Below are 8,608 nucleotides of genomic sequence, written 5' to 3' on the forward strand. Positions count from 1 at the left end.
AGCCAGCCAAGAGATTCAGACCCACATCTGCAGGATGGAGAATCTGAGAAGAATGGAATCCTAGAATTGGGGAAGACCCAGGTCATTTCATTGGGCTTTCCACCAGTTCAGGAATTATGCTTTCTCCAGCCCTCCCCGACCCCCTTGAGGCAGTCCACTGCATCACCAGACAGCCAGGTTGGAAAGTTCTTCCTGATTTATCCCAAAATTTCCCATTGCTCCTGGTTCTGCTCCCTGGAGCCACACATAATGAGGCTGCTTCCTCTGTCACAGGTTTGACCACTCTAGAAAAGTCTTCGGCAGCCAGGCTAAAGGACCACAATGCCCATACAGTCTCCCTCTGTCCCCACCCCATCATGGCCCTCTCCTGAAAAGGCCTTGCTTGGTCAGTCGACCTGGCCCCTCCCTCCAGTGTGGGGCCCCAAGCTGCACACAGTCAGTCCTCCTGGAATGGGCTCCCAGCAGCCCTGGCTGGGCAGAAGAGTCCATCTCCCCCTGGGGCAGCCCACACCAAACCTCAACTGAGGGTACACTGCAGTGAAGCCCAGCCGAGCCCTTGAGCTGCAGCTGCTGCTCCTGGGGCCCAGCCATCTCAACCCAGCACCCCAGCCTGCTGCCTCACCACGGGGGAGTTGCAGAGAGCTGTCTCCCGGCAGATTTCCTGAGGCAGAAGGCTTCCCCACCCCCAGCCCAGCCTCCAAGAGACACTCCACTGGTTGTGGCACATGGTAGGACCAGCTGAGCAGTGAGAGGAGGGGGAAAGCTGTCCATTCGCTAGAGGACTTCAGACTTGCTCTGTAGTGGTGGCTGGATTAGTCATAGAACCATCAAATCTAAGCTGGAGGGGCCCTTAAAGAGCATTCAAGGCAGACCTTGCCTTTTAAAAAGATATGGGAGAACTGATGGCCTGAGAGAGGAAGGGACTCAGTCAAGGTCACAAAGCCAATCTGCAGCAGAACTGGAAGGGGAACCTGGGTTTCCTAACTCCCAGGTCAGTATTCTTTCCAATCCAGCAGAAGAGAAATCAGGGAGCTTTTAGGGCAGCCCTGTGAGCCTGCACGCCCTTGACTCTCTTGGCCTGACATTTATCCCGACCAGCTCATCGTGGTATCTGCATGGAAGAAGTGGACCCAGCTCATGCCCCACCAACCCAATAGATGTTGCCAAGGTGTCCCAAATAGGCAGACACACAGGCCCCAGCACAGAAACTGGCACTGATCCAATAAGAGGGAAGATCTGTTGACTTCCCTTGCTGGTATGCTCTTTAATTGGGTGGTTTTTCCTTGAGGGTGGAGAGGGGGTGGTCTTTGAGGAACTAGCCAAGGGCCGGGCCTCCATCTTTGCTCCCCCGACCAGGATGTGCTGCAGTTCCCCTCAGAGGGATAAGAGCCTCCAGCAGCCATTCTGGTCCCCACCTGCCTCTCTGCGAAAGGATGGAGCTGAGGCCGCCAGAGGAGATCAGATCAGGCCTGTGCTCAGGACCCGCAGAGGAGACCCGAGGTGGGGGGGGGCGCTTTCTTTCCCTTGGGGCTCTGATCTGACACCGTCGGAGACAATAAAAATCCCAATCGGCACATCCAAATAAAATAAATAAATGAAAAGCCATCCTCTGGCAAGGATATAGCGAGGGGGTGAAGAAGTGGAGGGGGTGATGACTGCTCCAGGCCCTCACTGGCCACGGTTTTGAGAAAGAAGAGACGCCTGCACTCATCGGGCCAACCCACTCTGGGGTAGCTAGAGAAGGGGTGTCGGCTGCACGAGGGGGACCCGGCTTCTCCCGGCAGGTTGGGACTGGAGAGAAGGACATGGAATCAGGCACCGGCTTCTTACTTTACCAGCCGTACAAGTTGGAGAGGGAACTAGCAGGGAAGAGCCAGGGAAGACAAACACGCGTTCCTTACTTTCTCTGGAGGGTTGTGGCCGGGCTGGTGCTGGTACTGGTACTGTGGCCGCCGCCGGCCCCGGGGCTGGAGCTCCTGGATGCGCCACGGCTCAGCTGGCCCCGCTCTCGTGATGGACGGGGCCCCACGCCCACCGCCGCCGAATAGCCGGATTCCTTCTCGCGGCCCGGGTGCGCTGGCCCGGCCTCCCGCCCGCCACGCTCGCGACCCAGGGCTGGGTTCTCGTGGTGCAGGTGGCACTGGGCCACGTCGCGCTCGCGGGCAGAGTAACCAGCAGTGTCCTGGAGTGGGTAGGAGGCGTCCCGCTCCTTGTCCCGATACACAGCCTCCCGGTTCTGATAGGCGCCGTCCCGGTTCGCGTAGCCCACGTCCCGGGCCGCCTGGTGGAACTGGCTCTCCCGCAGCTCGCGGTGGTGGAACTGGGTCTCGCGCAGGTTCTGGTACTGGCTCTCGCGGCTCGGGCTATCCCGCGCACCGTGGGGGTCCCGGTGCAGCTCCCCGCGGTGCAGCTGGCTCTCCTCTCTCAGGTCGCGGTTCTCCTGGGTGAGCTGGTCCAGCTGGCCCTCCAGCTCTTCGATGCGCCGCCGCTGGGTCTCCAGCAGCTGCTGCTGGCTCTCTATGATGTTGTTCAGCTCCAGCAGGTACTCCACCGCCCGGTTGGGGCTCTCGGATCCCGGGCCGCCCGGGGGACCCGACCCCGCCTCCATCCTGGCGGCCCAGGGGCAGGGGAAGGGGCAGGAGAGCCCGGTCCCCGCTCGCTCACGGCGCCACCCTCCCCCGGGCCCAGCCGGGGGAGGGGGCCGGCGGGACGCGAGGGCGCGCACCGGGCTCGAAGGCCCGGGGGCCCGGGGGGGCCCGGGAGACAGCGCTGGGGCAGGCGGCACGGGGAGCAGGAGCTGAGGCTGCCGCTGCCGCTACCGCCGCCAACCGCCACGGCTCTCGAGGACGCGGCCCACGGCGCTCCGCCCGCTGCGGAGTCACTGCGCAGCGCGGCCGCGCGGGACCGCCCCGACCGCCGGCCCGCCCCTCGCCCCTGCCCCCACCCCGCGCGCCCGGCCCGCCCCCGAGCGTCCCACCTGCCACCGCCGCCCGCACCCGAAGCCGGACCCGCCCCAAGGCACCCGGGCCAGCCCCCTCACATTCCACCGGTCCCAGAGTCTTCCCTTAATGCAGCCTAAAGAAGCCCTCCATCCCAGTCCGTTCCAATGTCCCTTGGGTCCACCAGGCCCAAGATCCTCGTCTAAGACCTCCCAGAAAACTCCATCCCAGGCAGCTCCCAGGTCTAGGCATCACACAGACTCCCCATCCCCTGGGTCTGCCAATCCCAAGTGTCAGATTCCCCATCCCATCCAACCCCTGGACCTCCTACCTCAGGTGACCTCTCTCTAGCCCACAGCATGGGCAGTCCCAGGATCTCCCACCCCAACAAGCCCTGGGACACCCCATCACAGCCAGTCTTAGGATCAAAGCCCCATTCATTCATTCAACCCCCATTTTCTGCTCTCCTTTGGTAATGCCCACCTCCATTTACTCCATCACCTCCATCCAATGAAACTGTACCCATCTTTCAAGACTTATATGCCACCTTACTGAAGCCAGCCCTGGTCTCCCCAGCCAGAATCGCTCGCTTCCTCCACACGTCTTTTGTGGCACTTGTGGGACAAGTGGAACTCTGCTTGTCCACTTGTGTCAATAGCGCATTCGTTTTTGTTCTTGTGTCATGTCCTCTGCCAGACCAAGCTCCTTAAAGCCAGAAACATGTCTTCATTCATCTTTGTGAGCAGGTTGGGGTAGAAGAGAAAGCTTGAGTTTTACAGTCAGACAGAACTAGATTTAACTTTCATCTTCTCTCTGAACTTCCATTTTCCTATCAATAACACCTACCTCACAGGAGTGGTCTTGGGAAACAGCATGTAAAAACATTTGTCACAGAAAAGATAACACAGAAAATGGAAGAAAATATTTGCAAATGATATATCTGAATATGTAAAGAACTCTAAAAGCTCAACATCAAAAAAACAACCCATTTTTTAATGGCCAAAGGACTTGAATAGATATTTCTCCAAAGATATACAAATGACCATTAACCACATGAAAAGATGCTCAACATCATTAGCCATCAGGGGAATGCAGATCAAAACCACAATGAGCTTTCCATACGTAACTTAAAGGGAATCTTTCACAATGTCCAGAGCCCTTGATATCCTGAGATGAAGGAGGATGTCCTTAAATTCCTTGCAGCAGGAACCCACTTAGGTGGCACCAACCTTGACTTCAAATGGAACAGTATGTCTACAAAAGGCAAAGTGATGGTATCTACATCACAAATCTAAAGAGAAGCTTCTGCTGGTGACTCGTGCCACTGAAAACCCAGCTGATGTCAGTGTCATATCTTCCAGGAATACTGGCCAGCAAGCTGTGCTGAAGTTCGCTGCTGCCACCAGGGCCACTCCTATTGCTGGCCGCTTCACTCCTGGAATCTTCGTTAACAAGATCCAGGCAGCCTTCCGTGAGCCACAACTTCCAGTGGTCACTGATCCCACCGCTGACCACCAGCCTCTCACAGAGGTGTCTTATGTTAACCTGCCCACCATTGCTCTGTGTGACACAGATTCTCTGTGCCACGTGGACGCTGCTACCCCATGCAACAACAAAGGAGCCCACTCAGTGGGTCTGATGTGGATGCTGGCCTGGGAAGTACCATGCATATGTGACACCATCTCCCATGAGCATCCACTGGAGGTCATGCCTGATCTCTGCTTCTACAGAGACCCTAAAGAGATCGAAAAGGATAAACAGGCCACTGCTGGAAAGATGTGACCGTGGAAGAATTTCAGAGTGAATGGACTGCTCCAGCTCCTGAGTTTACTGCTACTCAACCTGAGGTCACAGGCTGGTCTGATAGTATGTTGGTGCCCTCTGTGACTATCCAGCCGTTCTCTGCTGAAGATTGGAGCACTCAGCCCACCACTGAAGACTGCTCCCAATGCTCAGGCCACTGAATGGGTAGGAATGACCACTGGGTAGTTTGAAGCTGTTCTTCCATAGGCTCTTAAACAGAAAATGGAAATAAAGTTGTTGAAAAATAAACATCAGTTTCTTAAAACACACACATACAGATGCCACTTCACACCCACTATGATAGTTAAAACAAAAAGGACAGACAAGGAGAAGTATTGGTGAACCTGTGGAGCGATTGCTGGTAGGAATGTAAAATGGTTCAGTTGCTTTGGAAAACAGTTTGGAAGTTTCTCAAAATGTTAAACATAGGGTTACCATATGACCCAGGAATCCACTCCTAGGAATATACCCAAGGGAAATGAAAAGTGTTTACACGAAAACTTATACATGAATGTTCATAGCAGCATTATTCATAATAGCCAAAAAGTGGAAACAATTAAATGTTCATCTGTTGATGAATGGGTAAACAAAATGTGGTATATCTACACAGTGGAATATTGTTCAGCCATAAAAAGGAATGAAGTTCCAAAACATATAAACAGCCCATCCAACTCAATGTCAAAAAAGCGAAATAATTTTTTAAACGGGCAGAAGACCTGAATAGACATTTTCCCAAAGAAGATGTACAGATGGCCAACAGGCACATGAAAAGATGCTCAACGTCCCTAATCATCAGAGAAATGCAAATCAAAACCACAATGAGATGTCACCTCACACCTGTCATAATGGCTATCATCAAAAAGACCACAAATAACAAGTGTTGATGAGGATGTGAAGAAAAGGGAACCCTAGTATAATGTTGGTGGGAATGTAAATTGGTGCAGCCACTGTGGAAAACATTATGAAGGTTCCTCAAAAAACTAAAAATAGAACTGCCATATGATCCAGCAATTCAACTCCTGGGTATATATCCAAAGAAAAGGAAAGCATTACTTTGAAAAGATATATGCACCCCAATGTTTGTAGCAGTATTACTTACAATAGCTAAGATATGGAAGCAACCTAAGTGTCCTTCAACAGATGAATGGATAAAGAAGATGTGGTATATGTACAAGATGGAATACTACTCAGCCATAAAGAAGAGTGAAATTTTGCCATTTGCAACAATATGGATGGACTTGGAGGGTATCATGCTTAGTGAAATAAGTCAGACAGTGAAAGACAAATACTGATGATATCATTTATATGTGGAATCTAAAAAATAAAACAAAGCAATGAATACAACAAAACAGACTTACAGTTATAGAGAACAAATTAGTGGTTACCAGTGAGGAGAGGGAAACGGGGAGGGGCAAGAGAGGGGTAGAGGATTAAGAGGTACAAACTACTATCTATAAAATAAATAAGCTACAGGATATATTGTACAGCACAGGGAATATAGCCAATTTTTATAGTAACTATAAATGGAATATAACCTTTAAAAATTGTGAATCACTGTATTGTACACCTGAAACTTATATAATGTTGTAAATCAACTATACCTCAATTCTTAAGAAAGGAGTGAAGTGCTGATACATGCTAAAACATGGATGAACCTTGAAAACATTATGCTAAATTATGCTAAAGGAGACACAAAAGTCCACATATTGCATGATTCCATTTATATAAAATTCCAGAATAGGCAAATCCATAGAGACAAAAAGTAGCGTAGTGGTTGTCAGGGGCGAGGGCATGGGTTGGGGAAAGAAGAGTGACTGCTATGGGGTTTTGGGGAGGGAGAATGAAAGTTTTCTAAAATTAGATGGTGGTGATGGTTGCACAACCCTGTTAATTAAAAAACACTGAATTGTACATTTTAAAAGGGAGAATTTTATGGTATGTGAATTGTATCTCGATAAAGCTGCTTTTTAAAAACACTTTGCACAGAGTCTAGCATGTAACAGCAACTACAGTAATAATAACACATCTATGGTGCTTACCATGTGTCAGGCACTGTGCTAAGTACTTTACATGCACGAACTCAATTTGCATGACAATCCTATGAGGTAGATAATGTTATTACCTCCACCTTACGGATGAGGAAAGTGAAACCCAGAGGTTGAATGACTTGCCCAGGGTCACACAGAGGCATAGCCAGGATGCTCAGATGTTTCCTCCTCATTTCTCTGTATCTTTCCTTATACTCTGTACAAAATAGGTGCTCCATAAGTGTTAAATTAATATATCCATCAAATACTTCTATTCATCCAGCAAACATTTACAGAGCATTTATTATGTTCTAGGCAAACCTGCATTCCCATCCCTGTCCCTGCTTCTCTCATTCAGATTCTCTGCAAGGTAGGAGGCAGATGAGTATAAAGTTTCAGTCACAAAATATTTATTGAGTGTTTACTATGTGTCAAGTAGTATTCTAAACACTGAGGATATACCAACAAACAAAACAGACAACAGTTCCTAACCTCATAGAGCTGACATTCTACCGGGGGAGAGAGACAATAAAGAAATAGAATAGGTAGAACATGTTGGATGGAGTACTGGGTTGAATAGTATCCCCCCAGACTTGATGTCCACCCTGTGAATGTGATCTTTTTTGGAAATAAGGGTCTTTGCAGATGTACTCAAGTTAAGGTGAAGTCATATTCTATTGGCATGGGTTCCAATCTAATGACTGGTGTCCTTAAAAGAAGAGGGAAATTTGGACATAGACACACACACACACACACACACACAGGGAGAGAGAGAGAGGGAGAATACAACGTGAAATGGAGGCAGAGTTTGGAGTCTCCAAGCTAGGGAACACAAAGGATTGCTGGCAACCACCAGAAGCTAGGAAGAGGCAAGGAAGGATTCTTCCCTCTAGCCTTCATAGAGAGCATGGCCCAATTTCGGACTTCTAGCCCCCCAAACTGTGAGAGAATAAATGTCTGCTGTTTCAAGCCACCCAGTTTGTGGTACTTTGTTACGGCAGTCCTAGGAAACGAACCCAGATGGTGCTAGATGCTCTGGAGAAAAACAAAGCAGCAAAGGATGATGGAGAGCTCTGGGCGAATTACACATGGCCTGTGCCCTAAGGGAGCTCCCAGTCTAGTCAGATTACAATCCTAAATCACAAACAGGACTAACAAAATGGAATGTGCAACGAACAAAAGTGGAGGCACCAGGAGTAGGGTGCTGGGAGGTCTTTATGGATGTGAAGGTATTTGAGCTGAGCTGAGGATTTCAACAAGTGGAAGTGGTAGAGCTGAGAAACACCTGTTGAAGGGAGCCACATGTCATGGCAGGAAAGAAACAGAGTCGGGAAAACTGTGTGTTTAGGGAACCACACGTAGTTTGAAGAGAGAAGGAGAAGTGCACGCGTGCGTGCGTGCAATTGTAAGAGATAGAAGGAGATGGGAAGACATGGCTTGATTCCGCTTGGAGAAGACTCCAAAGCCAAACTAGAGCATCTGGACCTTCTGTTATAGGCAATGAAAAGTCATGGAAGGTTTTTGAGCAGGAGAGGAACATGCTAGGAGGGGAGGGGTTCCTGGATATGGACATTAAGTGTACCGAATATTACACACTACAAAGTGGGTTTTTATTGGTTCATTGTTGTCGTTCACCAGAGACTGTGGCACTACCTTTTTTTCCTGCCTGTTGCCTCCCAGAGTCGTTTCCCAGAAGCCTCGGTCCCTCGTGTGATTGTTGCAATTCCCCTTACCCCAGGGCCAGCTTTGCCAAGGAATGCAGAGCTAAAGCAGGAAAGAACCCTGAAAACCACATCTCACTGCTGCCAGTATCCAGTCAACAAGAACTCATCATGATGA

General features: G+C 50.1%; 1 pseudogene; it reads left to right on the forward strand.

The window, feature by feature from the left end:
- Positions 1 to 1,433: 1,433 nt before the first annotated feature.
- On the forward strand, positions 1,434 to 4,928 carry LOC114905795 (annotated as a pseudogene).
- The last annotated feature ends 3,680 nt before the right edge of the window (positions 4,929 to 8,608 follow it).

The sequence above is a fragment of the Monodon monoceros genome, unplaced genomic scaffold (assembly GCF_005190385.1).
Source record: "Monodon monoceros isolate NGI ecotype Baffin Bay Population unplaced genomic scaffold, NGI_Narwhal_1 Super_Scaffold_22, whole genome shotgun sequence".
Classification (NCBI taxonomy): Eukaryota; Metazoa; Chordata; class Mammalia; order Artiodactyla; family Monodontidae; genus Monodon; species Monodon monoceros.